Here is a 5,353-nt window from a genome sequence, read left to right on the forward strand (position 1 = left end):
ACCGAAAACGTAATGTAGTGACGATTAAGCCGATGAACTCCTCTCGCCTTCAGATCCCACCAGCGGCACTGCTGTAAACCACCTTTTACAGTGTTGTCAGGACGCTGCGAAGCAGCCAATCAGGATGACGCTATCCGAGGCTTGTGATTGGTTGGAATAGTGGCACAAATATTTCACTGCACCGTCAGAGCCCGTCTACGGAGAGCCTTCCCACTCTCTATTAAGTCCCATTGTAACGAATTTTGGTTGCAGTTCCACCAGATTTCCACTGGGGGCGATCGCCATGAGTGCAACATGAATGGGACTCTATGGAGCTAAACGGCTAAATGTGTCTCTTTCACCCGATTGTCGTTGAGAAATCTCAGATTTGATTGTAGGTTTTGCAAGTTCAACATGGGTTATAGGTCAAAAGTTGAATGAACGAGAACTTATGTCCTTTCGTTTTCTTACAGGTTGAGTTGTTGTTGCCCATAACACGCTAGCATTGTGCTAATGAACGCTGATTGGTCAGTGAAGGACTGATTACGACCAGATCCCGCTTGACGGCATCGTGGCATCCGAAGCGGGACCAGAATGTTAAGGCGGACTTTTTCGCCCAAGTTTTTTTTTTTTCGGCCCGGTCTTTTAAAACAACGAAACAGAAACTCTTCTAGCATGATTATTTACCCGTGTCAGCTGTGTTGTCCGTGCCTCGAGAGAAAAGAAAGTGCAGAGCGCGAAAGCACCAAAGCAGTGACTGAAGGATTGCCGTAAAGCAGTATCTGGTCGTACGATGTGTATGACGTCATTGACATTTTAAAATACTTTTTAAAGCAAAATAAGTGACTCTAAAAAATCTAACACCCAGCAGTGTGTAATTTCTTTGCATCTCCTTTCAAATTCAATATTCAAATTACTGCACAAAAAATTATATCCTGAGAAAAGTGGATTTTAAGGGGTACTGCTCCATAGACCGCCATTCATTCTGCACTCGTCCTGAGAGCGCCCTCATATGGAATCAGAGTGGAACTGCAACAGTTCAGAACCCGGAAGTTCAGTGAGAGTGGAACTTCTCCCCATATTAGACGTTCTCTGGCACCGTGTTGAGCGAGCGTGTTGACAGGATTGAGCACAGACGCTGCTCCGAGCGAGTGCGCCTTGAAGTGAACCTGAGAGGCAGTTTTAGCTGTCGTGTCTCTGCACAGATCTGAACACACACAGAAATGCATTTTGTGTGCCCAAAATAGTTTATTGTTTGCTCAGATTAAATTTATCTCTGAGTGAAAATATTATCTGCTCAAACATTAACTTTTGTGCTTGCAAAACATATTTGTCTGCGCTCAGAACGGCCCTCTGTTCGCTCAAGAATGAGGCTCATAAATAACGCCATAATATGGGAGCTCCCAGTTAACCAGCCTAACAGAGGAGTTTAAGTGAGCTAAAGTTAGACTGGAAATGACTCTCACTCAGTCAAAGGATCCAGTGGTTAGGAGTGTAGCGCCCACTGTTAAGACAGGGAGGAAGTGATGAGGACTGATGAAGCAGAGATGACTTGTAGAGGAGAAAACCTGCAGAGTTTACTGAGCCACACACCTCCCACTCTAAAAACTGACAGAATCTAAGAGCAGGAATCAAAAAGGTAACAGCGCCACCTAGTGGATGAAAGGAGCTGTTACTAAAAAGAGGCTGTGCACCTGTGTAGGTCACTAAATCAAACTGAACTTACCTCAAACATTGTGCATATTATTGTTGATGTGAGACAGAATCAGTGAAATGTTTTGTCCTCCTAGAAGTGGTAGGTGGTTTGTGAAGAGTTTCTGAAAAAAACACTTTATCATGACAAAAAATATTTTACTGCTGAAACATCTTTTTAGAACAAAGTCCTTCTGATTTATCTTTGGACCCTCTTGTTGGTGACAAACCTCATGTTGAGAAACCACAAGATCTAAAAAGCTTCCTGTTATTATGAAGAAGTTCAAGCTCGTCCCACCTGGAGCAGCTGATACATCAGCAACAGTAAAAGGCTGCAAACTGAAGCATCATAGCAACAATATCATAAAATAATATGAATGTGAATATTAAAAATAAACCTGAAACTACATAAATGGTTCCTTGGCATTGGTTGTTTTAAATTAAATAAAATGTATATAACACTAATATCAAAAATAAAACCACTGCAAAAAGACAAACAGAAAGTTTGAATTAAAAGATAAATATAGTCAAATGACTGCAGTTTCACGTAAACATTTTTAACTCATCATCATCATCTACTCCTCCACTGTTCATACGTTAGAAACTCTGTTCTATAAAATCTGGATAAATACACTGACCCAGACTAGTTTTTATTATTTATAGTGAAACAGCTTATTTGATCTAAATGTAATGTTATATTTAATGAATGTAAACCTTGGAGCATAAAAACAGGTGCTGCAGATGGAAGTCACAAGGACGTTGTCAGTATGGAAAAGAGTCACAATTCCCAATGTAGTCTGCAGACTTGTGAGTGAAATCCTTCAACATTCATTAAAATTTGTGCTGAATCTATAAATATTTCTTTATGATTAAGGAGTCATGAAGATTTCTTACCTCTTACACAAAAAATACCAGCGGCTGATAATGTTGAGTGGTGCCACAGCAGGACCAGGATACAGCAGTGAAGTTATACCCAGCTAACTTTACTGACGGGTGTTAGTGAGTGTGAATGGTTGTCTGAACAGGTGCTGCAGATGGAAGTCATTATAGAAACTGATGCAGAAGATAAAATCACTTTCATTCCTTTTATTTTTTAAATGAACACACAAACAACCATAACCAATATTATTTATATCAAGGTTAGCTCCAAGGTTTACATTTTCTTGGATATTCTTTGATTACAACAAACTAAAAACAAGTGAAGATCAATTATTAACACATGATGGTTTCATTCCATATGTTTCTGTACACTTTTAATTTGAGAATAAAAAACAAGGTTGAAGCTTAAAGTTCAAACTAAAACATCACAATACTGTATGAGGATAAAATACAACAGGAAACAATAATAAATGAGTAAAAATGAAGAACTGATATAAAATAGATGAAAACATCAGATGAAGTAATGGTTAAAGTTAAAATCACACAGATTATAACAGAAGTTGAAGATTTTCTTGAATTACAACAATGAACAAAGAGAGAAAACTAAAAAGAAAAACAACCAGAGATCAAATCAAGAAAACAACAGAATAATAAATGAGCAGATGAAGAACTCATCGTCTCATTCATCCTTAAACTCAGCTCCAGCTGCTGTTTATCTCCACGATAAACATGAGAAGAACACGTCACAGAACAGTGGAGGATGGAAACTGATGTCAATCAGATTTTTCTTTGCTTCTTTTTTCTCTACATTCGTTTCAAAATTTAAAATCTATTCAGATGAAACCAGGATTTAGGTGAATGTGCATCTTAAAGGAACAGTCTGACATGTTGTGAGCAGGTAAATGTCAGATCTGTTGTTAAACATGAAGCTCCAAGCAGCAGAGTTTCTGCTCAGCTCAGCATCAGGACTGGAAACAGAGGGAAACAGTTAGTCTGTCTACCAGCACCTCTGAAGCTCACAGGTCAACATGTTCTAACTCAGGTGGTAAAACAACTTCCTGTAGTTGTGATGAGGTGTCACATGTCAGAACATGTTGGCCTGACTCTGTCCAAAGGTGGAGGATCATCAAGGAGCAGTCACCTCCTCCTCCAGTCTCCACTGGTTGATGGTGCTGTGATGACAAGACTGTAGGAAGTCACTGAGCTCAGGAGACAGAGGTTTGACTTTATTCCTGAACCTTCAGACAGAGCCAGGCTAGCTGTTTCCATTTGTTTCCAGTCTTTATGCTAAGCTAAGCTAACCAGCTGCTGGGTGTAGTCTGTCTTTTAACTGTCTGCTGCTTCCTTTGATTAGCAGGGAGTCAGACTCTGAACCTGATGTCAACCTTCTCTGATGAGGATGCTGTGACCTTGTCTCCATCAGGTTGTGTATCAGAGACATGTCCTCTCTGTGACTCCAGCTGTCTTCATACATTTACATTTTAACAAAGTTACAGATAATATCTACAACACTTCTGATCAGTTCTGCTCGTCTAAAGCTGAACTTTCACAGATTTCATTCAGGAATTTTTTTCACCTGTTCTATTGTCATCACGATATAACCAACAGGTTTTTGGCATTTTGAATTTAAATAACAATGAAACTATCCTCTGATCGAGAAAATATTCTGTCAAAATGTCCCAATATTCCACAAATGTTTTCACTGAAACTCAAAGTGGTTCTCAGAGGAATAAAAGCAGACGAGGGTGAAACACACAAATCACTCAAGATATGTTACCATCAGTTTTACTCATCAGTATATTCTCTTCATGGTTGCCTGATTTATCTTTGTCTGTTGTGTCTTCTTCAGGTTTGGCTGCAGAAAGAAAACACAATTATTTCCCCTGAGTTTCCTCTGACACAACATTTCTTTGTGTGTCTGACTCTCAAAGTGTTTTAGTATCAGAAATGAACTAAATCATGTTGTTCTGATCCACTCCTCTTGTTCATACTTCCTCCTGTGATAGTGGTCAAAATCCACAATCCTCATTCTGAACTAAAACAGATTCTAAAGTTCAGATGAAGCTTCATCAGTCTCAGTCAGACTCAAATCAAGTGGGTCTCTTCAGAAGTTCCTGTCACTTTAGAACTGAAAGGAACAGAAACACTGAAAGGACATTTGGTTTAATGAAGGAGAAAACTCTGACAAATATCCAGTGGGAACAATCAATCCAATAAATAACCCTGATACAGAAGACATAAAGTTATTGTAACATTGGATGTTTGAATCTCTGTCCTGCCTCTCTACTTTAGGCTTTTCCATGTGACTTGTGCTTTTCCTCCTGCTGTGATCCTGACCTGATCTGAAAACATGTCTGACAGTCTGTCTGGAGGTTTTCTCCACCCTGAGCCGAGGCTGTGATGATGGACTCTGGACTACATCTCAGAAACATCTTCATCTCATCATGCTTCTTATTGGAGCTTTTAGATCATGAATTATTATTCAGAATGGAAACCGTTCACATGATTTAAAAAAGAAGAATTAACTGGAGTGTATTTTATTTTCTTGTTCCGTTAAAACTGGAAACCATTTATGTTCTAAATAATTTAGATGTCAAGAAAATGAAACTCCTAACAAGACAAGAGGTGAATCTACATCACATAGAGGTGAGATCTTCAGTAACATCAGAATCAGGACTCACCTGGTGGTTTGTCTTCAAAGATGTAAAAGAGAAAAGAAAACACATGTTAGAGACGTTTGTGTGAAATCATCAACTTAACAGATAAAACTCTTCTCTTTGTCTACTTTCAGGACTTCAGGATA

General features: G+C 39.0%; 1 long non-coding RNA gene across 1 annotated transcript; it reads left to right on the top strand.

The window, feature by feature from the left end:
* Nucleotides 1–2,735: 2,735 nt before the first annotated feature.
* LOC311487572 lies at nt 2,736–3,880 on the top strand. Its single transcript, XR_014699040.1, has 2 exons — nt 2,736–3,768; nt 3,801–3,880. It is a non-coding gene; the product is annotated as an uncharacterized lncRNA (long non-coding RNA).
* Nucleotides 3,881–5,353: the final 1,473 nt, after the last annotated feature.

This window comes from Chelon labrosus, assembly GCF_963514085.1.
Source record: "Chelon labrosus genome assembly, chromosome: 4".
NCBI lineage: Eukaryota > Metazoa > Chordata > Actinopteri > Mugiliformes > Mugilidae > Chelon > Chelon labrosus.